Source organism: Sarcophilus harrisii, chromosome 2 (assembly GCF_902635505.1).
Source record: "Sarcophilus harrisii chromosome 2, mSarHar1.11, whole genome shotgun sequence".
Lineage (NCBI taxonomy): Eukaryota > Metazoa > Chordata > Mammalia > Dasyuromorphia > Dasyuridae > Sarcophilus > Sarcophilus harrisii.
The window spans coordinates 93,990,875-94,017,143 of NC_045427.1; the positions used below are offsets into that span (position 1 = coordinate 93,990,875).

At 31.7% G+C, this 26,269-nt stretch overlaps 1 non-coding gene across 1 annotated transcript; it reads right to left on the reverse strand.

Moving 5' to 3' along the window:
• Nucleotides 1-21,083: 21,083 nt before the first annotated feature.
• LOC111718666 lies at nt 21,084-21,218 on the reverse strand. Its single transcript, XR_002769187.1, has one exon. It is a non-coding gene; the product is annotated as a U4 spliceosomal RNA (small nuclear RNA).
• Nucleotides 21,219-26,269: the final 5,051 nt, after the last annotated feature.

The following is a 26,269-nucleotide window of genomic DNA, read 5'->3' on the forward strand; positions in this document are numbered from 1 at the left end:
GCCAACCAAGGACACACTTTCTGTGGTAGATGAGGAGAAGGCAGTTGAGGAGATTCTGCTTCCATGCTGTTCAATCCTGAGTCTAAGACCAAGAATAAAGATGGACTTTTGCTTATCCTGACTCCGGCTGATTCTGGGGTGTCCTGGGTGCTTAGCACCATCATTACAAAGTGCCATATAAATTATTATGGATTTACTAGAACTAGATTTCAAGACATTCATCTATGACTGGAAATTAACACACTGACAAAAATAAAATTTAAGTGATGTCAAAAATATATGGATTATAATTTGTATATTTTATATCTTGGTGGATTGTAAATCTCTGAGAAGAATACATTTAGGATTTTTTTTTTTGCAATTTGCAATTTACAAATATAATAGATAAAATTCAGTTAAATTCTGTTCAGCATTTATAGAGGGAAGGGAAAAAAAGAAAGGGGAAGGCTAACAGAAGGGAAAACAGAAGTAGTAAGGGAAAGTTATAAGAAAGGGAGAGGGGCTATAAGAGGAGAGGGTTGAGGTTGGTGGTGGTCAGAAGCAAAATATTGGTGAAGAGGGAAAAGGAGAAGGGAAAGAGAAAATAATAACTTCAGGTAAATAAGATGGCAGGAAATACAGAAATAGTCATTTTAGCTATGAATGTTAATGGGATGCACTCTTCTATAAAAGGGCAGTGGATAGCAGTCTGGAATATAAGGCAAAATACTACACTATGCTTTTTTTACTAGAAACACATTTAAAGTAGAGTGATACCTTAGAGTAAAGGTAAAAGGCTGGAACAGAATCTATTATGCTTCAGGTAAAGTAAAAAAAAAAAAAAAAAAAAAAAGCAAGGGTAGGAATCCTGATCTCAGATCAAGCAAAAGCAAAAATAGATCTAATTAAAAGAGATAAGAAAGAAAAGTATATCTTCCTAAATATTACCATAGACAGTGAAGTAATATCAATACTAGACCTAAATACTAAATTTACTAAATCAATACTAAAAACTAAATACTTAAAATACTAAATGCACAAAGTGGTATAGTATCTGAATTCCTAGAGAATTTGGAAAGCATCATGAAGAAATAGACAGCAAAACTATACTAGTGGGGGATCTCAAACTTGCTCTCTCAGAACTAGATAAATTGAACCATAAAATAAATAAGAAAGAAGTTAAGGAGGTAAATAGAATCCTAGAAATTTAGGATTGATAGTTCTTTGGAGAAAATTGAATGGAGACAGAAAGGAATACACCTTTATTTTTTCCCATGGCTCATGGAACCTATACAAAAACTGATCACATAATAGGGCATAATGACCTAAATTACATGCAGAAAGGCAGAAATAGTAAATATATATTTTTTCAGATCATGAAACAATTAAAAAAATTAAATGCAATAACAGGTCAAGGGAAAATAGACCAAAAATTAATTAGAAACTAAATAATCTAATTTTAAAGAATGAATTGGTGAAGAAACAAATCATAGACATCAATCAATTATTTCATCCAGGAAATAACAATAATGAGAGGATATACCAAAATTTGTGGGATGCAGCAAAAGCAGTTATTAGGGAAAATTTTACATCTATAAATGCTTAGTTGCAAAAAATAGAAAAAGAGACGATCAATGAACTGGGTTTGCAACTAAAAAAGCTAGAAAAAGAAAAATTTAAAAGCCCCAATTAAATACCAAATTTAAAGTTCTGAAAATAAAAGAGCATATTAATAAAATTGAAAGTAAGAGAACTATTGAATTCATAAATAAAATTAAGATCTGTTTTTATGAAAAAAACCCAACAAAATAGAAAAAAAAAACATTTAGTTAATGTGGTTAGAAAAAGGAAAGACAAAATCAAATTCTACATCTCAAAAAATAAAAGGGAAAATTTTCCTTCATTGAAGAGGAAATTAGGGCAATAATTAGGAGCTGTTTTGCCCAACTATATGTCAATAATATATAGACAGTAATACCTACACAAATATGAATTTCCCAGATTAATAGAAAATGAAATAACTTTTCAAAATAGTATCCTTTTAGAAAAAGAAATAAAACAAGCTATTAATCAACTCCCTAAGAAAACATCTCCAGGGCTAGATGGATTTACATGTAAATTCTATCAAACATTTAAAGAACAATTCATTCCAATACTATATAAACTATTTGGAAAAAATAGGGAAAGAATGGATCCCACCAAATTCATTTTATGACACAGATATGGTGCTGTTTTCTAAACTAGGTAGAATAAAAACAGAGAAAGAACATTAAAAACCATTTTCCTAATGATGAAAAAATGTTTAAGAAAATATTAACAAAACGATTACAGAAAGTTATCCCCATAATAATACACTATGACTAAGTAGGATTTATAACAGGAATGATATAATATTAGGAAACTGGTTCAATATTAGGAAAACCATTATATCAATGGCTGTATCGATTACCAAACTAACAAAAATCATATCATTATCTCAACTTTTGCAAAAAAAAAAAAAGATTTGATAAAATCAAATACCCATTCCTATTAAAAACACTAGATGACAAGGAACAAATGAAGTTTTCCTTAAAATAATCAGTAGCATTTATTTAAAATGATTAGCAAGCATCATATGTATTTGGAACACACTAGAACCATTCCCAATGAGATCAGGGGTGAAACAAAGTTGTCCACTTTCACTCTTGCTGTTCAATATGCATTAGAATTGTTAGATTTGGCAATGAGAAGAAAAAGAGGTTAAATAATATGATGGTATACTTAGAGAACCCTGGAGAATCAACTAAAAACTACTAGAAATAATTCACAGGTATAGCAAAGTTGCAGGATACAAAATAAATCCATATAAAGCATCAGTATAGGGGCAGCCAGTTGGTACAGTGAATAGAGCAAAAGCCCTGAAGTCAGGAGGAACTGATTCTAAATCTGCACTCAAACACTGAACACTTGACCCTGGGCAAGTCTCTTAATATCAATTGCCCTAGCAAAAAAAAAATCAGTATTTATTTTTATCATTCACAAAGTCCAGCACCATGAGATATAAAGTTAAATTCCATATCAAAAAACTGTTGATAATATAAAATATTTGGGAGTCTACCTACCAATGAAAAGTCAGGAACTATATGAACACAACTATAAAACACTTTCCACAGAAATTAAGTCAGATCTAGTAAATTGGAAAAATTTCAAGTGCCCATGGACAGATCAAACAAATATAATAAAAATTACAATACTTCCTAAATTAATCTACTTATTAAGTGCCATACCAATCAAACTGACAAGAAATTATTTTACAGATCTAGGAAATGAATAATGAAGTTCATCTGGAAGAACAAAATGTCAAGAATATCAAGGGAATTAATAAAAAAAAATGCCAATTAAAGTGGCTTAGCTGTACCAGATCTAAAACTATAATACAAAGCAGTGGTCATCAAAACCATTTGGTCCTTGCTAAGAAATAGAGTAGTCAGTGGAGTAAGTTAGGTTTACAGGACAAAATAGTCAATGGCTATAGTAATCTAGTGTTTGACAAACACAGAGACTCCAGCTTCTGGGATAAGAACTCATTATTTGATGAAAATTGCTGGGGAACTGGAAACTAGTATGACAGAAATGAAGCTTCAATCCACACCTAACAATATATACCAAGAAAAAGTGGAAATAGGTTCATGATTTAGACATAAAGAGTGTTATTATAAGCAAATTAGAAAAAAAACATAGAATAGTTTACCTCTCAGATCTGTGGAGAAGGAAGGAATTTGTGACGACCAAAGAAGAACTGGAATTCATTTTTGATTGAATAAGGAAAACAGTATTAGGATTGTCATCCTGATTTCTGCAAATAAGCATAATTCAAGGTCAGCAAAGTATGCAGCCAAAGGAAACATATTAAGTGGCATAATTGAGCATATTTTAAAATTTTATGTTCAGTTCATTATCCTCATTAAACTTCAAGGATAACACCCAGAACAAAAAATATTCACAGTATTTTAAATTTTTATTTATTTTTAATACACATTGCTTTTTGAAGAGAAAAATCAGAGCAAAGGGGAAAAACCATGGAAGAAATTAAAAATCAGAAAAAAAGAAGTGAATAATAGTATGTGTTGATTGACATTACAATCTCCATAGTTCTTTTTCTGAATTCAGATGGCATTTTCTGTACAAAGTGTATTGGGATTGCTTTGAATCACTGAGCTACTGAGAAGAAACAATTCTTTCATAGTTGATCACTGCACATTCTTGCTGTTATTGTGCACAATCTATTCTTGATTTGGCTTGTTTCATCAGTTGGTGTAAATCTTCCCAGTTCTTTCTAAAAACAATTTGTTCAGCATTTTTCATTAAAAATAACATCTCATTATCTTCATATATCACAACATGTTTAGCCATTCCCCAATGGAGAGACATCTACTCATTTTCCAATTTTTTGCTACCACAAAAAGAGCTGCTACAAAATGGTACAAACATTTTTAAACATTGATCCTTTTATCTCCTTTATGATTTCTTTGGGACACAGACCCAGTAATGGCACTGCTAGGTCCAAGGGTATGAATAGTTGTACAGCCCTTTGAGCATAGTTCCAGATTGCTTTCTGGAATAGTTTGATCATTTCACAACTCCATCAAAATTTCATTAATGTCCCAGTTTTCCCCATATCCCCTACAACAATAATTATTATCTTTTTCCTGTCATTTTAGCCAATTTGAGAAGTATGAGGTATTAACTCACAGTAGTTTTCATTTGCACTTCTTTAATCAATAGAGATTTGTAGCATTTTTATAAGACTATAGATGACTTTAATTACATCATCTAAAATTGCCTCTTCATATCCTTTGACCATTTATCAATTGGGAAATCACTGGGGACTGTGATCTTATAAATTTCATACAGTTAGATAGATAGATAGACAGATAGATATACATATACACACATTCATGCATGTAAATTTATACATGTTTATACACACATGTATGTATGTTTATGCATGCATATACATGCATGTGTATGTATGTGCATGTGAACATACATATACATGTAAATATATTAAAGCTTTTTATTTTGAAAACCTGCAAGGATAAAATTTTAATAATGACTCTGGCAAAACCTTGTGTTCCATTCTTACCCTTCTTCTCTGCACACATTCATATTGCTTCCCTTTAATTTTGTCTGCATTAGTTTTGTTTGCACAAAACCTTTTTAAACTTAATATAATCAAAATATCTATTTGGGGCTCAAAAATGAGTTCCAGTCCTTCTTTGGTCACAAATTCCTTTCTTCTCCACAGATCTTACCTCCCGAGAGGTAAACTATCACTTTTTTTTTTTTCTAATTTGCTTATAATATCACTCTCTATGTCTAAATCATGAACACATTTCCACTTTGTCTTGGTATATATTGTTAGGTATGGATCAAAGCTTCATTTCTGTCATACTAGTTTCCAATTGCCCCAGCAGTTTTTTTGTCAAATAATGAGTTCTTATCCCAGAAGCTGGAGTCTTTGGGTTTGTCAAACACTAGATTACTATAATCATTGACTATTTTGGTCTATAAACCTAACCTATTCCACTGATAGACTACTCTATTTCTTAGCAAGGACCAAATGGTTTTGATGACCACTACTTTGTAATACAGTTTTAGGTCTGGCACAGCTGGGCCACCTTCATTGGCAATTTTTTTTCATTAATTCCCTTGAAATTTTTGACTTTTTGTTCTTCCTGATGAACTTTATTATTCATTTTTCTAGATCTGTAAAATAATTTCTTGTCAGTTTGATTGGTATGACACTTAATAAGTAGATTAATTTAGGAAGTATTGTAATTTTTATTATACTTGCTTGGTCTATCCATGAGCACTTGAAATTTTTCCAATTTACTAGATCTGACTTAATTTCTGTGGAAAGTGTTTTATAGTTGTGTTCATATAGTTCTTGAAAGGAACTCTGGTTCCTTGGTAGGAAAATAATGTTTTCCCAATATTATTATTGTTATAATAATAAAAATTTGTAATGAGAATGGAGGTGCTTTGTAAGTGCAAGTAAATTATATAGAAAGTTAGATACAGATATACATGCTTGTATATGTATATATGTGTGTATGAGAAAACAGATGCTGTGCATTATTGCTTTTTTCACTTTTGAAAGCTTAATCTTTAAAATATTATTAATTTATTTACAAAGCATATATGCATAGGTAATTTTTCCAACATTGACTCTTGCAAAACTTTTTGTTCCAAATTTTCCCCTCCTTCCCTTCCCGTCCCCAGCTGGCAGGTAGTCCAATGCATGTTAAATATGTTGAAATACATGTTAAATCAAATATATGTATACATACGTATACAGTTATCTTGCTGCACAAAAAAATCAGATAAAGAAGGAAGGAAAGGAAAAACTGAGAAAGAAAAAATAATGCATCATTGTTAATACTATATTCAAAATGATATGTATATCTGGATAGCTTGTGAGTTTCTGTGCCCATTGAAGAAAAAATAACCATTTTCTGGGTGAGCTTCAGTCAACTTTCTCAAACACATGGGAAGCAATTCTCCTTTTGATTTCTTCCAATCCCCACTGCTACTTTAAAAGCCTATTAAAAAAGCGAAGAGGTGATAGATCATTTACCCTCATAGCTTTCAGAGTGAGTAATATGTAGCTTTCTTGGTGCTCACCAGAATGACTGGTGATAGTGATAATGATGAATATCCAAGCAGACTTCTTAAGATATTAGGAAAATGGTTCTCTTTAACTCACTTTAAATACTTCAGCTTCCTAGCAGGTGAACAATGTCTTTGAATGATATTATGGAAGAAGAAAATATATGAGTCCACTTAAACAACTATAGGGTATTTTGCAAACAAGGATGTGCCAGGGAATTAAAAATATAAATGGGAACAAATAAAAAGGGCTCATTGAAGGTCTTGGCTTTGCATTAACCAGGAACATGCTAAAATGAATTAAAATGGAACCATATTTCAGTTTTATGTTTGTGTGCCTTTTACTACACTAAATTCTTTGAAAAATTAGTGTCACATTACTAGGAAAAATATTTTATACTTCAGTTTCTCCAAGGGTTATGAGGGTTCATTTTACATGTTTGAATTGAAGATGGAATGAATCAAATGAACCACTTCAGTATAATATTCCCATTAAATAAGGCAGAAGTAAAATCATAATTTGTGATTAAAATATGATGGGTAACTAGGTAAGAAACTTCTGGGTGCAGATTGTCTATAAGCTGCATTTAGTAATCACCTGGTTCTTCCTAGAGAAGCTACATATAGACACTTAATTTGATGCTCACCATGTCACCAAATATTCATTTGTTTCTTCCCCTACAGCCACCATGTCATTCTTGTTTTTTTCACATTACAGCCAACTTCAAGCCTATTACTTTTTCCACTAAAATATTACCTTTTACTGTACTATTTTGTATCTTGTCTAATAATAACACCAGCTCATAATCATATTAATATGAAGTTTTGCAGAGTACTTTATTTCTTTAACCTCATTTGATTTCTATACTATATAATTCATGTTAAATTGAAATAGAAATTGAGGACATTATACCATACATACAGATTTCTGTGAATTGAATTTTTGACTTAATTTTAAAATGTATTGTTTTCTGTGATTTATCATATTTATGTTTATTATTTTGTATATTTCCCAATTTTATGTTAATCTGCTTCGAGCTGCATTAAAGTGTTTCCAGCCTGTTGGTCATATATTGGACCTCTGTATTAAATGATTTCATGTGTCACAATGCCCATTTTGTCTACACAACTTTGGCATATTGTGTTCCTAACCCTCTTACTCTACACCTCTATTTACCAAAGTGTGTTCTCTGCTGATTGAATCTAGATGATTCATGGGGATGGAGCAAATATAGACATAAGAACTATGAATTTACTATGAAAAAACATCAAATTTCTAGAGAAATGCACTGATTCCTTTAAGAAAACTTACTCCTTGAGACTTGCTTAGGAGATTGACCATTTAAATGATTTGCCCTGCACAAGTAAAAAAAGATAGTCTTCCTACTTCAAGGCCAACTCTCTATCCTCTAGATATCCATTTATGTCATTATTACCCTTTAAGGCTTAATTTATTTTCTTCATTTACCCTTCCATTGAAAAATTCACTAGCTTTTTTTTTTTGAATCCCTATAACATGCATTTCCAGTTCATTAATTTGTTGATATTTATATATTTTATTATACTAGCTATTCATTTGCATACCTATGTCAGATAGTCCCATCACATACTGTATGTTTTTATGTCTCTACTATCCTGATCATGAATCCAAACTAAGGCAAATTAGACACATATACAAGCTTTAAAATGTTATATACTGAGTCTAATTATGTTTTCTTCATCATCACAACATAAAAAATGAAAATCATATAAGGAATCATCTAGTCTGACACTTTGATTCTATTAAATAAAGAAAATGAAGTCTAGAGAAGAAAAGTAACTTGATTAAGAACCAATGGGTAGAAAAATGGAATATCTGACATTTAAAAATCTTGCCCTGCTTTATCTTCTATGCTTAAAATGCCCTACTCCTTCTCATTAATGATGATGATGACAACAAAAATGACAACAACAATAACAACAATAATTAACATTTACATAGCACTTCAATCTTTAGAGCGCTTGGCACATATTATCTCACATTCTTATAACAATGTTGGGAATTAGATGCCCTTGCTATTTATAAATGCTTAAACTGAGGAAATCAGACTTTAAGTGACTTACTAAGATCACACAGATAGTATCTGAGAGGATTAAAACTCAAGACTGTCTGACTCAACTAAGTCACCAATTATTTCTTTAATTTATAAATATCCTTTAAGATTCAATTGACATATGACCTAATTTAAAAAATTTCCATTATTTCTCCACTTCATAATATCCAATACCTATTTTGATTTCACAGTACATTTTGATCAGGAGTTCTAGCCTGGTTTTTGATCCCTTCAGATCTTTTCACTACTCAGTTTTAAATTGGTATTTAATCCCTGAAGGCATCCCGAAATCTTCTACCACTCTCACTGAGAGTGCAACTATTTTCACTCAACTCTACTTTATTAATATTTAGTGCTCCACTCTTCAACAGGTGTCATCGATCTTCTTCCCTTCTAGGTGTCTTCATGAATGAAAGATGTTACATTTCTCTATATTCTCTCCATCCTCTAAGAAACAGAATGATGCAACCCATGTTAGCTGAGGTCCCATAGGCCCAGTGGCTTGACTTTGGAAAAACGTTTTTCTTGTATTGTTCAAATAAGTTTCTCTTTTACCCTCTAGGTCTGCTCATACTGAATGTTGCATATTGAGTATCATTTTTCTCTTTATACTAATATCACCATAAGTAAGTATTGTGCATGGCATATAGCAAACACTTAAATGCTTATGAATTGATTAACACCATGATGATTCTCTCCTTTTAATTCAAGAAATTTATTGAGTGCTTGTCACTTGTGTAAATTTCTACTCTTTCTATTTTATCATTCTTTCTCCTTCTATTTCTGGAATAGCTAGATAACCAGGCTGTTTCTTGAAAATTTCTATAAGTGAAAGGAAATACGATCCATCTTAAGCTCAGAGGGAGAAAGATCCCTCGTGTTGAAATGTATTTTCTTTAGATAATGCATGTGAAGTCAATACTGCAAGAATGACTATCATTTTTATTTTATAGATGAGAAGACATGAATATTCTGCTAGCTATTTTAATTTGTAATATCTCCAACTCATCATATTCACCACAACTTACCAGTATAGCAAATATCTCTTTTTTTGTTTGTAGGTCTATCACTATTTGTCCAAAAACACAAGTTTATAATTTCATTTATATGTAACTTTTCCCTTTCAAATTCCACATTCATTTATCTTATTATTTTATATTGTTCTATTAATGCTTATATGTATATGTATGTTGACATTTGTATATATACATATATACACATATATATGTGTGTGTGTGTGGACTTATATTATCTTCTGTATGTTTATGTCAGTCAAATTTCACCCTTCATCTCTCTCTTCCTTCTTTTTCTCAGGAAATCATTCATCATTACAAAGAACATCATTAAAAGAAAAATATAAAATAGAAGATTGAAAAACATTCCACAAAATTAAAAAAAAAATCAGTGTTCCACATCCACCATTATTTCTTCTCTGGAAAGGAGTAGAGGACAGGTCCTATATTTCTCCTGTAGAGCTAAGATTGTTCTCGATAATTTTTTCAAGATTTGTTTGTAGTTGTTTTGTAGTCAATGCTCTTTCTACTTACATTCTTGCAGGAAATGTGTATATTTCACTATTGGATGTTTGCTTAATTTTGCTTTTGTTCATGTAAGTTTTTGAAGATTCTTTATTAATTTTTGTAATGTTTGGGCTAGCTTTCTGGAGGTCCTCCAAATAGGCCTTGGTCTCAGTAGAATAATCACCATGAGGATGGACAAGAATAGAGTCCAAAGTCTTTATCATCTCTTACACAGTCTGTGTCTGTCATAATCTGACCAAGTCTCAGTCTGACCCAATTTCCTTCAGCAGTCTGCCAATCTGCAGTCTTAACCAGTCTCCCTCTGAGTCTGACTTTGTCCCCAGTTTAAATACCCTATTACAATTACATCATTACAGTATACTGAGTATCTGTGAACTGGAGAACCATTATCTCACCAATTCCACTGAGTTAAGAGTATATTTCTCCAGAGTTCCGGCACTCTACAAAATTTACTTGCTTTTTCTTGAACTGCAGTAATACTAGATTATATTAAACAATTCACTTAGCTAGTTTCCTAAGTGAAGGGTATCTATTCCCATTTATATGCTACCATATAAAAAGATTCTATAATAAATATTTTGTATATATGAAGTCTATTTATCAATTATCTCCTTTGGAGTGTATATATGAGAACATTTTAATAAAACAATATGAACATTTTTATCTGCTTTGAATGATTCAAGTTGTTTTCCAAAATAGTTGGACTAATTCATATCTTTTCCAAAATCTATTAATATGTCTCTCTCTCATAATCCCCCTTCTAATATAAATTATTTCCACATTTTTTTCAGTTAAAAGAATACTGACAAAGGAATTTTAGTATAACATTTCTATAACAAAATGACATATGGCCTGAGTCTCTAACATGTTTGGAGTAAGGTTGAAGAGGAATTATGTTCCAGATATCAGGCTTAATCCAGGCAAAGTACTGATAGAATAGAATATTGAGTTCAGAAAAAATCAGGATAGAAAATATAATGTATGTGAGGGTGGAAGTTAATTGATTTGTTTAAAAATAATGTATATGAATTTTGAAGAATTTTAAATACCAACTGAAAGAGACATTGTTAATGACCTAGTTCAGGTCATCTCTTTTATCTTGTACTCCTGCAATAACCTTCTAGCAATGTTCTTGGCTTCCAAGCTCTCTAATCAATCCTTCACATAGATACCAACAATAACATCCCTAGAGGTCAAATATGACCAAGTCACTTATGTATTCAAAAATCTTTTGTTGTTCCCAATTGCCTGAAGAATGAGATGATTTGTCCTTAATTTTCAAAGAGGACCAATTAAATCATAGGGCAATGTTTTGACTTGCTCATGAATTTGCTTTAAGTGAAGCATAGTTGCAAAGTTATCAGTCTCACATTCTCTTCCAGAGTCATCAAAGTCTAGTGGCAGGAAAAATATAAAGATGACTGGCAATGGCCAGGGATGCATAAGATGACCTTGGAATCTTCTCCATAGTGCCTGTTTCAGGCACCTTCATGGCCTCTTGGATGAATTGTTCTCATCTGTTGATTCTGCTAGCGTAAGTCTTCATATGCTTAGGAGAGACATCCCAAAATTCACTGATGAGTGAATTTTTGGGATCTGGTACTTATTCTTGACCTTGTTTAACCCATATGCCAAGATGTTTTACTGGGGTTTAGCTATTGTATATGTCATGGCTTCTTGGAGCCAAAGCTGAGAAAAGTGTAAATAGAAATTAATCTCAGAGGGAAAGCACTAACCATAGTTACAATTATGAAAGAAGATTCCAAAAATATGGTATTTGATGTTATCCATTAAAACCAGATAAGCCAATGAAATAGATGACGGAGATCATTCCAAGCATATAAAAGAATAAAAATGCAGGGGGTTAGGATATAAAGTATAGTGTATTAGAAATAACAATAGGACACTTTCTTTTAAAAAAAATGACATTTGTTGACAAGAAACATCTAAATTGATTAATTCATCCACCCAACAAATATTTATTTGTAACTGACATTTATATGCTGTTTTAAAGTTCCCCAAATGACTTACAACTGTGCAATAATTATGCCAATTTTTCAAATGAAGAAATAGAATTTTCAAGACCTTAGTTGCCATACTCATGATTACAATTTTCTAAGTGTTCTGGGCAGATCTTACACTTGATTTCAGTTTCAGAACTCTACCACACCATGATCTAAGAATTGTTTTCTAGTACACACACAATATTTATAGGACACATTTTGATTACTTATATTTATAGAATTTACAATAGCAAAGATAGAAATATGTATCATAATTAATGTATAATAAATATATTTGGATATATAAAGTTGGAAAAACAGTTTTATTTTAGCTATGATGATTAAAAGAGTTCTTCAGGTAATCCCTAAATCCCTAAATCCCTAAATCAAGTCACTGCCCAGAAAACTTTAAAGAGCTTCAAGTGAAATATAAAAAGGATTGGTTTTAGTTTTCTCCTTTTTTCTGACTTTTTCCTTTGAGAATGGTAATGTGAAACTCAAAAACAGAAAACTGGAAAAGATGTGGATAGAAAGGAAATGGAAAAAAATTTCTTGAACAATAAAACATGATTATATTTAGTCTCCCAACAATGACAATTATAACAAGGTAAGGCAATACGCACACACACACACACACACACACACACACACACACACCACATACTTTCCCTACTAAGACCTTTCAATGTAACTGAAATCTCTTTTAAATCTGTTTTAAATAGTTTTATGTTAAGTCATATTGTGGTTGGGGATCTGGACTGGGACTCTTGGTCATTTGTAAATGTAATGAGCATGTTTCTGACTTTTCTCTCATGAAGTTGCCAACCAGTATAAATTTTCTCTGCTCTTCTTTCTCTTATATACTTGCTTTCCTGGATTGTCAAAATATTTATTTTTGAATATATTGACAAATATAATATTCATAATTTTCATAAGATTCAACTTCAGATTCCACAGCATGTTTTCATGTATGCAATGAATTATTTTTGCTTGATTATTTTTGTTGAATTATTGCCACATGCATAGGCATGTGGATTCAACCATGGATTTTATATTTTTAGTGCCTCATAGTGCCTAGGATAGAGTTAAGCATAATGAAAGTGTTTAGTAAATGTATAAGGAATATTTGATCTTTCTAGATAATCACCTTAAATAGCAATGCTATATGATTTAATTAGTGACTAATCATTGAGACCACATGAATAGAGTTGTAGATTCTAATTAGGTAAATTTCTTTTAGCTTCATGTGCTGTTTTATCTGAAATTGGTTACTGTTCTAAAAAGTATTCTACTCAAAAATATCTAGGAGGGCTGGAGGTTGCTGTCTACCATAGATCTACATGAACTTTTGATTTTATCCTCTTATAGTTTCATCTCATTTAACCTCCAGGTGTTCTGAGATATTTTTTTTAATCTTATTCAACCCCCCTAACGATTACCTCAAAGTCTCATGGAGTCCTGCTACCAATTACTGCTAGCTACTGCTAACTACTGCTACTAACTACTAACTACTGCTACTAACTTTGCTAAAAATATAATTGTTGACTTACCTAACCCAAATCATGATAAATGACTTACCCATTGGATCATACATTAAATGCAGAAATGAAAAACCTTCCCATTCTAGTAAGGAATAAAACAACGCAGTTTAAACCATTTGAACCATCTTGTTAAAATCCATTTTTCCAAATTAGAGGAATTACCTCTTGAAAAAGAAATGTTGAAACATACACTTCATAAGAAATAATAATTCATATGATTTCAGAAATACATAGACTTCTTTCTCCTTCCTACCATGTGTGTTGTGATTATTTTTTTTTATATTTCCAATTATGTGTTTCAATTGGGGGCTTTATGCAAAAGGCACACATTTCCAAAAACATAGAATCCCAAGATCTACCATTGAAACTAAACTCCATGTTATAACAAAGGAAGGAAGAGCAGAAGGATGATGGAAATTAACTATCTGGGAACTCAAGGACTTCCTAATAGGTCCATCTGACAGCCTATCTGTTTTTCTCCTTTTTTAAAAGACATAAATTTGCATGCAGTTTGCTTAATATGAAATTTTATTAATTTAAGCAAACAGAAATAAATACTAAACATCACTGACTAGCAAATGGTATTTTTTCCTTACAGTTAAGTTGAACTTGAGTCTCACACAAGAACTGAAAATGAAATAGTTTATTATCTCATTTAGGGGAAACATTTTTCTTCTTCCTTCATGGAATTTGAAACAAGAAGAAATTGTATATAGTTTTATTTTGTAATGACAAAAAACATGAAGTTTGAATCTACATATTCTTTAATTGATAGCATTACTTTGTGAATAACAGTGCAAGTAATCAGTAAAATGATTTTCAATTGCCTTTCTTCTAAATGCTGATTTTTAAAACAACATATAGTTAAAATATTACTTATATTTAAAGATATAGAGATATCAAATAAGTAAGGAAGAACAAAGAGTATTTAGAAAAATAATGTTGCTTTATTGTCAGTCAATCCATACATCTTTATTAAATACCAATTCTGTTGTACTCCCATTTCAATTTCAAGAACAAAAATATAAAGCAAGGTAGTAAATTCATGTGATTTAAAAGGATTCAAGAAAAATTGTCAGGTGTTCAATGGAATATGATTACAATATAACCCAAATCTCCTTACTTAATGCAATCCCCATGAGAGCCAATTAAATAAAAACTCTAATCTAATATTTTGATACTTCTTGACTTGGGCCAAAAAAGACTTTGAGTATTGTTACAATTCCTTTTTGTTAACCAGATATGTTGTTAGGGCATTCTGATGAGAGATTTCCTTTTCCCAACCCCTCCCAGACAGTTAATAAACCCTAACTGAATATTCTAAAGTTAATGCAAGATATCATACACGTACACACACACATACACATATAGTCATACATACATACATATATGTTTATGCATCTGTGCATATATATGCATGGACATGTATATGTAGGTCAAAACTGCAGTATGAATATATGTATTACATACCTACATGTACACACAAATCAATAGTCTAAACTATGTTGTTACACACATACATATACATACATATGCATACATGCATAGATACAATAACACCTTGGATGGGGAAAACATATTTCTCTTCATCCTCAAAGCAAGGAGAGAATATTCTTTTCTATACTTAAAATTATGGAGAATTCTGCATTTAGCATCTTAGACATAATCAACCTTATCTTAAGATTCAGGTTCAGTGAAGGAATACCTCCATGTTCCAGCCTCATGATGCATGATTGGTATTGCCTTTTTACCAGGGATGAATGCCTATCAGGTTATATAATTAGAATAAAATAAAAAATGGGGGTATCATCAAACTATGTAATACATTTTCATAGCATATAAAATTATATCACAAGTGAGGGGAAAGAGATTGGCTCCAAGTGACAAAGGGAAGAGTAATAAAATATCAAAGCATCACTTAAGAAAACACATTTACCCTAAAACTTCTAATTAATCATTTCTATTTCAAACGAATTCCTAGAGGTACTCAAGGACAGCTTATTTTTTGTGTGTAGTTTACATTACAGATATACCGCAAAAATAAAGGACACTAGCTAACATAAAGATTGGATCAACTACAGGTGTTAATGAGAAATCATATTAAATCCAGGAAATTCATTCTTTAGCATAAAAACAAAACAAAACAAAAACAATAATAATAATATGATTTTTCAAACTAAGGTAGACATAGATTAGGGACCATCCCATTCATCATTCTTGTTATTTTTTACTGCTTCTCTTGACAGATACAGGACCTATGATTCTTTTAAAGTCACAGATCTCTCTGCTTGTTTGTTTTGAAATCATTTCCTATGGTCTTGAAAGGAATTGTAGATGTTTTAAATGCCAATTATCACAATGTAGCTGCTTCCAAGATTTGACTTCCACTTTCTTTTTCTCCCTTTATCCTTCTCTACTCAATGTTCTCAAGACTTCTGATCATTCTCTGAAAGAGAAAAAATTCCACCCCACCATTTGAGAGTTGAATATTGATTATGTTCTTTCTTTCACAAGCTTAAGAAATCCCAGTGTCTTTGTTGAGTATGACAATTTTGAAATGAGTATAGCATATTTATTACATAAATTGGATTTGTATGTATGTGTGTATATATATATATATATATATATCTTAGAAGAAATAAAAGCTACCTAAAATTTTCAGCTGCCTTGCTGGAAAAATCCTTTCTAGAACCTAGCAGTTAACAAGTTAAAGAAAACTGAGATTGTCTATCCTTAGAGAGAAAGTAAAGTCATCAAGTGAAAAGATACAACCTGGACAGGGTGTTTAACTGTGCCAGAGAGTAATGGATGTCATTTAGAGCTGCTGTAAAGAAATCCTCCTGGAATTGTCTGGCCTTCTTGGGTTGTGTATAAAAAGCAGGGTGCAGTCAAGAATGACACTGAAATGGTGAGCTGAGGAGCTGTAGAAATAGGGAGAATTATAGTATTGCTTTTTCATTAGTGTTCTCCTTGAGAAGCCAAGAAATGAATCATTTTCTTTCAAGTTCAAGTAGCCTTGGTTTTTGTTTTACTTTTTTCATTTTATCAGTTGTCACTATGACTTGAATTCTTTGAAAAACTATGGTACTTCCCTCTGAACAAGAAGAAGATGAAGATCTGCTATTTAGGAACCGTTTGTGAATTCAGGCAATGTGAAGAGCAAAAGCAAATACGATTCCCACATGTCTTCATACAAACATAGGGGCAATAACAGAACTTTTCCTCATCTTCAAATGTACCATTTTCTTTCCTTTTTTTAAGAGTTTTGAAAACATATGAAATTATTTGATTTGAGACAACATTTTTCAATCTCTAATGATTAGTTTTCTCCTTAGAATTAAGTTGTTAATTATGAATTACAGCTGTACTACTAAGGTATCCTGTATTACAATATCCCTGGGATATTTTTTACCACTCCTGGCTGACAATTGAATTTATCATATGGTTTATTCTATTAAATGGTACAGAAATAACTAATTAATCTCAGAGAAAAAAGTTTAATAAAAAAATCTTGTGTTCTTTAGTAAATGTATATGGGTAAGGTCTTTACTTATTACCTATAGGTCTTCCTATAATAATCATTTTCATTAATCTACTTCTAGACAGATAATAGTGCTTTCAAAATGATGACCTAACCTTTGAGTATTTTGTAAAAGTGTCAGAGTATAAATGAGGAGAGGTTTTGAAGTAAAAACTGAATAACAGGCCAATATAAGTTTTGTTGAATTGTGATAGAATGTCTGCTTGGCTTCTAAATAATTATTCCTTCACTTTGGAGAGATCAAAACCAGCCTGTAGTTATAATACTTGTGAATGGTTATAGTCTAACAAGGAAGAAAATACTGAGATAAACTTAATGAAAAAAGAAATAGTGTGATATAAAATGTGAAATTCTTTGCAGTCCTAACACTATTTTCAGTACTAAATTGTCTGCTCATTTCATTTTTCCAGGAACAGAAATAAGTAGCACATGCCCAACAGCAAAAAGAGAATAAATCCCTTTACCAAAACTTGCACATCTGTCTGACATTTCCCATTTTCTTTTATTCATCTTTTTGGCAGGGGAGGGGTTGCTTAGAATTTTTGGAAAATGACAATCACAGTTCTAGTAGATATATTTTTGAAATGTCTTTATCAGGATCAAAGATAGCATTAAAACTCAGAATAAACAAACTATCAAATCCACTGAAGTAGGAGTCTATTCAGATATTTCAGTATTTTTAAAATAATAGATCACTTGGTGATCATTTCATTTGTTCAGAATGACATAGACCAGTCATTTAGGATGTGGAGACACAGGTTCAAAGATGAGTTGATTGATTTATGACTTCTTTGTTCCTTGATTTTAAATGTTTGAATGATGATAGTTCATCCTACCTTCAAGATTCAAATTAAACCCCATTGAAACCTCTCTAACAAATGCATCCCAAAATAATAGCTTATTCCCCTCTGGATTCTTATAATACTCAATTTTTATGTCTCTCATTGAGGACTTATATTCTGTCGTGCTAATTAATGCACAAATATTGAATTTATAACTGCATTAAAAGATAAATTTGAAAATTTGTTATACAAAAGTTATACACAAAAATGCATCTCAGACTGATAGTCTTCTTTAGACATACCAGCTATGTTGGCCCTTAACTTTCTAGTCAAATTATTTAAGCCTTAAATTCTACTAAGGGATTTCATCAGAACACAGTTTACCTCTGAAGTAGCAGGGGAGTATAGAATTTGCCTTATGGGGTGATTTTTACAGCTGTAATGTTCTGGCTAGCTCTCTGGAGGTCCTCTGAATGGGTCATGGTTTCAACAGAGTAATCACCACAAGAATACTCAGGGATAAAATCCAAAGTTTTTATTATTTCCTTTACAGTCTGTTTCCTTCACCTGGGACTGGCCTATTTTTCTGGGGAAACTTCAGACAAGCCTTGGTCTCAATGGAGAAGTTTAGGAGGACAGACCAGCCACCACGAGGGTCTTTGTCTTCAAGTCTCTTGGGTCCTCCTCTAGGTCTCATTCTGACCTTTAAATACTCTATTAAAATTAAATTCATTCATTACCAAGTATAAGCCAATCATTATATCACTAGAGAATCATTATTTGTTGTAAGATTAAATCAATCATACTGAATTAGAGAACTATTAATCACTATGCTAAACTAGATAACCATTGTATTATCAATTCCACTGAATTAACACCTTGTTGTAAGAATCCTTGCCTCAAGAATATTTCTCCAGAGTTCTGGCCCATTACAACAGCAATAAGGGAAAAAAAAAGATGAAACCCACCAAGATGAAAAGAAAATATCTCTTATTTAAATTTTACATCATTATGTTATGATAGTTTAAAAGAAATGACAACTGGCACTTGGATTTTATGGTGATATTTGCTTATGAATTGGGAAATTAAAATAAAACAAATCTGAACATGAAAAAAATCCATAAATTCAATTGTTTTTTCTTAAAGACAGGCCTGGGACTTCTCTAGTATTCTCAAGAACATTGGAAGTGTGCCATATGACTTTCTTGGCAGTCTGTTATATGACATTGCTGATGTGAGACACTTGAGAGATCAGAGTTTGATTTTTCTCAAGAATCCTTAGGATTTTTTGGCACTTAAGTGTGGGGGGGGGTTTCCTTGGAGGGCAGCATTAGTCTCAGTTACAATCAATAATTAATCCAAAATCGCAGCCAGCTGCTAAAAATGCAAACATTTATTTCTTCTTACAAATTAGCCCGGTTAGTTGATGCCTATCTCTCTGCCTGGCTCCAAGAGATCTAGCAGCTTTGTCCTTGGCTTCTGCCTCTGCTTTCTTCACCCTCCAGCCAGCTCCGACTTGTGGCTTCTCAATCTCCAATCTGTCCCACCTTAAGAAGTAACTTCAAGCTTCAAGAGCTCCCTCTATTTATGTGATCTCCCAAAGGTTAACTCCGCCTTCTGGAGGGAGAGGGATTCTGGGTTATTTCTCAGCATGCTCTCTGGCCCTAAGGAAGGTATGAATTCAGACTAAGCCAGCCCTGAATTCTCAATTATTGAACTCCATTAGTGAACTCCATTGAGTACTTAGATACATGATGAGCTCTCTAAAGGTGTGAACACAAGCATTGTTCAATCAGTTCCACTTAGTATCTAGTTTCAAGTTGTGGCCCAAAATAACTCTAAGATTAAATTAACTCCAATGTCTTTAACACTTTGTAAAGAAATGTCTTAACACTTTAGTAAAGATTTCAACATCTCCCCTTTTCTTTTGATTTAGAACATAGGTGGTCATAACCTCCTTGACTTCTTAAGGAGGTGAGAACTCCAAAAAGGGTAATCACGCCTTCCCTGACTTCTCAGGAAGGGAGATGAAAATACCAAAGGAAATAGAAAATCAAATCAGATTAGGGGGTTTCTCGAGGGGTTCACTTGAAACAAGGTGTACATAAATCCATCAATATGGGAGGCATTACACACAGTTACATAAGCACATAGTAATATAACACAGGCTAGTAGTAATGTAACAAACAACATGAATTAACATGAGAATTTACACATTTAAACATTGTCCATTAGTTCATGTGCCAGGAATCCAATGATTCCTCTAAGCTTTGCGGTAAACAATTTTTCATATACAACATTATACATGTCCATAAGTTCTAAAAATAGTCCAAAAGGAACCCATTGTCCATCAATATAATTGATGAAACTCCGAAAGCCACAACAAATTTTGTCCTGGTTCTAAGCATGATTTCACTATGGATTTCCAATCATTCGGGGTTATGAACAAATATATCTCAAAATTAAGTGAGGTTATATGAGTTTTAAAAAGTTAAAAAAGTCAGAAACTGCTCTAGAAGTGTGAATACTTTCTTTCTCTAAGATGTTCAATAGCATGAAGGCAAAGGGCTTTTTAGATACTCAGTCTCCACATATTCTCCTTTATCTTGTCAGAAGTGATGAATCCTTGATATAGATAGCAGATAGAGAATTCATATAGGCTCACATAAGTTTCTGACTTTATGACATTTTTTTGTTTATTTATTTCACCTTGAAAGTGACTTTTTGTCATCGTGATCATGGCTTTATCAATAAAGGCTACCTGTCAGCAAGAGAATTTTGTTGAGTTGTAGAAGATGATAACAGTGGAAGAGGAAGCTAAATTGTAAACTGGATATATTCATTTAATGTTTGGAACTCTCTAAAAGAATTATTCTTGACTTTGTCAATATGGCAGACCAACCAGGGATAATTTTAATAGTTAACATTACATAGCACTACAAGATTTAGCAAATTATTTATATTATCTCAATTGACATTCATATCAGTGTGAGGTAGGTGTTATTATTGTTGGGAAAAGTTTTCAATTAGGAATAACCATGCCTCAGATAAACCTCATTGGTTACAATACTGTCACTATGCAAAGCTGGTAATGTTATTATCTTTATTTTAAATGTGAGGAAATTGAAGCTTAAAGATTTTATGTGCATTGCCTAGTTATACTCAACTGTTAATTGACAGAGGAAGAATTTGAATTCATGTCTTCATGACAATGGGTTCAATGCTTTTTTTAATTATTCCAACTAACTACACCCCAGGATATGGCATAGGAAGATCAGGAATAGAGTAGGGGTTGAGAAAAATACTGAATTCAACATAACCAAGAATCAGTAGCCCCAGCCCTTCCTTTGTATCCCATAACTTAGTACAATTCCTGACACACAGCAAACAATTAATTCTGTTTATTTTCTGTTGAACTAATAAGTCTAATAGTACAGAAACATTTATTAAGCACTTACCATGTGTCAGGTACTGCTGATTTTTGTTGAGAATTTTTGTTGTTGAATCATTTTCCATCACATCCAACACTTTGTGACCCTATTTGGTGTTTTCTTGAAGAAGATACTAGAATTATTTGACATTTCCTTCTCTAGCTTCACGTTACAAAAGAGGAAACTGAACAAACATAGCTAATTAGCCTTGGCTGGGGTTATATTGCTAGTCTGAGATAAAATTTAAACCAAAGAAGATGATTCTTTCTGACTCCATGCTTGGCATTTTATCTGCTGTGCTGCCTAGTTGCCACAAGACTAAAAATATCAATGCTTAACTTTGTTTATATAAACATACTTAGACCTACAGGTACATAATAGGTGTTTAAATATGTAAACAAAAATAAATAAAATAATAAATATTTATAAATGTTTGGTATCTATTATCTATCCATCTATTGTTTATTTTTATACCTACCAATTGAAAAGAAAGAAAAAAAAAAAACATTTCTGGCCCTCTAAGAGTTTAAAAGGGAACTGAAAGAATGTGGGGGAGAGGAAGGTATTATATTGTAATAATCTTGGAATTATATAATGAAGAATTACCCCAGATTACTGAGAGAAAAGAGAAGGAAACATGTGCAAGGGATTTTAAAAAGGGAAAATTCTAAGTAAAATGCAACAGATGAGTTATTGGACAGATTAGTAATAGGCTTAAGTAGAAAAAAATAATAAAATTTTAGGAATAGTTTCAATTCATTTCCCACAACTGATTGATTGATTCATAAGGCATTTTTAAGGTTTTATACAATTTTCTAAGATTTTATACATTACAATACAATGTTCTTTTCTTCTCCCTCCCTAAAAGTTTCTTGATGTGATTAATATAAGGGGGAATGCCAGAATTACATCAATTTAAAAAAAAATTCTTAATCCTTTGAAGGATTTTCCACATAACTGTTAGATCAGAATTTAGAATTTGAGACCCAGCTGTTCATATCAATTAAGTATTTCTTTTTTTTTTTAACTTCTCTCATTTTTATATATTTGAATCACTTTTTATATATTTGGAAATGAATTTTTTAATTAATGTAAATACTTTCCCTCACATATTTTCCTGTAATTTCATTTTCTTTTGTTTATTCAATTTAAAATTATATGTAATCAAAAGTGTCCATTTTGCTTTCTGTGAACCTTTTTAACTCTTAGATGATTTTAAAATCACCCATCCTTACATTCAAAAGGTATTTTTTCCTTAATACTTCTGTTTGTTTATAAGGTGAGTTTTTTATATGAAAATCATGCATCCATTTAAAATGCCTCGTGGTATATGGTGTAAGATGTTGTTTTAAACCTAATTTCTTTCATACTGTTTTGCAGTGTTTCCATAAGATTTATTGAATAGTGGTTTCAAACCTCAGCAGCTGGGCTTTTATGGATTATTAAACATTAAGTTGTTATTTTGTTGTTCTATATGCTGTTTCATTAATCTGTTCTACTGACCAACCACTAATTATTAACTAGTGGCAACTCATTTAGATGATTATTGGTTTGTAATCTAGTTTGAGATCTGGCACTTCAAGACCTTCTTCCTCAACACATTTTAAAAACATTTTTCCCTTTTTATTTTTGGCCTTTTTAGTCAAAAGCATTATAATAATCAATAATGGTAGTGTCAAGGTCTTGAAGCTTTTAAGTGGTTTCTTCAATCATAATTGAATCAATAATGAGTTGTTCTTTATACCCCTGAGACTTTTTGGAACACTCTTGTTACTCATGAGCCATTTTTTTAAACCTTGTTAATGTTTATAGATTTTATTTTTGAGTGCTAAAACCACAAATGCTCAGTGTAACATGTATAAATGTGTAATTGACCTACATTTGAAGGGAGAACTGCTCTCATTTCTGGTGATAAATTCTCTCTTAGAAGGAAGATAGGTTCAGAGAGAAAGTTAATAACATACTATTCTACTGTAAAATGTTCAAGCTAATAGTTATAAATTTCATCAAGTACTACCTCTTTCTAGTTTTGAAGAGAAATGAGTTTGTCACTTTAATTAATGCAGTCATTCTGTTATTAAGGCTGTTACTATGCAAGTTTTCAGTTTTTATTGACATGTAAATCATATCAATAATCTTTTGATTTTGTTTTGATTGTGTAGGGTATTTAATGGCCATATAAGGTAATGAAAATTTTTCTTTCTTTTTCATGAATTCTTTCATTTCTCAGTTTCTCAAGCATTTGAATCAATAATTCTTCAAATGTGTATATGTGTGTATATGTGCGAGCATGTGCATATGCTATGGACACTTTTGGAATTCTCATGAAAGATATAGACTATCCCTCAGAATGTTTTTAAATGTGTAAAATAAAATCCATTGGCATTCAGAAGAAACCTATTCTATTGAAATTATTTTCCCCAAAACAAATTCATGAATCCCTGATTAAAAATATTTCCTGTATATTAATTATCTGGATGGATGTTGAATTGTGGATAATATATTTTGTGCTATTTTAAATCTTTATTTTACCTATGAATGACATTTGTTGATCACAAGCTCATTCAATTCTCCTCTTCCCTTTGTTTCTAGCCATGGGAATACACCACCAGATCCAAGATCATACTATATGCTTACAATACAACTAACCTTTATAATCTGTGCCTTTTCCCCCACTTCGTAGTATCATGAAGACACCACCTCAAAGTTCAAAATGTTTGCTTAGGGCTTATCAGCTAGGTTATTCCTAGTCCTACAAGAACAACATCTTTCCAAGAGCTGCAACCCCAAAACATCAGTGCTGCAAAACTGTACTAGTAGTGCTTAGGAAAATAGCACTGCATAATTGTGTACTTCTGATACCAGGTCAGACAACTGAAGGATATATACTGAATGGTATAGGAAACTGAGAAAAAAATAACATGTTTTTTATGTGTAGAGGGTGTGCGTGAAATAAGAAACAGCATTCACCTGAGGCAAGTTCTGACAAACCAAATGTCAGTTGGGGCAGACAGCTAGGCTTATGAATTGTGAATTGTCCAGTGTGGAGAAAGCTGAGATTTTTTGAGATCCTGTCTCTAAGGAAAACAGAGGAGAAAGTGTGGCTTAGGAAAAGAAGTGGGTGAAGAAACTCTAAACTAACAAAAAATATCAAGAAGAAGAAAACTTAAATTCTTTGAAAATAGATAAATTAATAGGCAAAACAGCAACAGAAAGAAACATAAGAGCTTCTAGATATATAAATGACTTGAGTAAGTATAAAATTAATGAAAACGATAAAACAGTGATGATTAAGAGGACTCCATAAAATTTTAGGAAAACAGAATCACAATGAACTGTTACAGAATAATTTAAAAGAGAAATTATAATTATTGCACAATAATTTAGTTCTGACAGAAAAATTAGTAACAAAATTAAAAAAAATGAATCTGCAATGGTGAGTTTAATCAGAGAAACAAATGAGAGAACAGTACTTTAGGAATTCAAGTACACAGAAGTAAAAAAAAAAAAAAAACTTAGAAGGAAGAAAAAAGCATAAAAACATTAAACAAAAATATATTCATGGGCAGCTAGGTGGCATAGTGGATAGATCTCCAGCCTATCTGGCCTCGGACACTTAACACTCCCTATGTGTGTGACCTTAGGCAAGTCACTTAACCCCAATTGCATCAGCAAAAAAAGGAAAAAAATAACATTCATTATTCAAGCAAAACATATTGATCTGAAAGACTAGACGAAAAAGTAAAAACTAAGAACACAATAGGTGATAGCAAAATCTTTACTTGTATTGAATGAAATTAGGTCCCAAAACCTCTGGACATAGAAAATGAAATTCCAACTGATTATGATTCTGAAATTGAAATTAAATTATGAAAATGAAAGTAAGAATCACAGATTACTTCCTGTCTATGTCATGTGCTGTCATTTCCTGCTTTGTTTAATATAACTATTTGTACTAAGCAGTTTCTAGAAGATGAGATATGGTATTTCCAAGATCTTCCAACATATCTTGAATTCTTATGATACCAGGTCATAAAGCATAACTTGTACTACTGTTTTTGGTATTTGAAAGGTTTTTATATTTTTTGTAGTTCCCATTTTTGATCCTTAGCAAGCCTAATTTTATTAAATTCACAGAAACTGTAATATCATTCTGCCTGATGTTTTGTTCATCTATCTATCTATCTATCTCTCCATCTCTCTATATACATATCATCTAACCACACACACACACAAACATATATATATAAATCCACAGTATCTCTCAAAAATATTTTACTAGAAATTTTCCTCTATATCTGTGGAGGATATAAGCAAATGATGAAATCATAGGTAGCACAGGAAATACTTAGAGCAAGCACTTAATAAAATTAATAATTTCCACAACATCAAATTTATGTACATAGCTAATATTATCAATTTAGAGTACCTATGCTATACCTATCTTACCTTAGTTAATAAAGATAAAGTACAGATCCTGTTACAGAATCTTCACATTTCTTCCAATCTTATGTAATTTCTTTTGGACAATGAGAAATATTTCTTATTCATGATTTTCACAAAAATATGTCATATTTCAAACAATACTTGAATGAGTTATTTTGGGTCTATATTTATTGGGTTTTTTTATGTGATAATGCATTTAAACCACATAATACACTTCCTGCTGTAGTTATAATGCTGAAGCAATCTCACTAGTTCAGCATT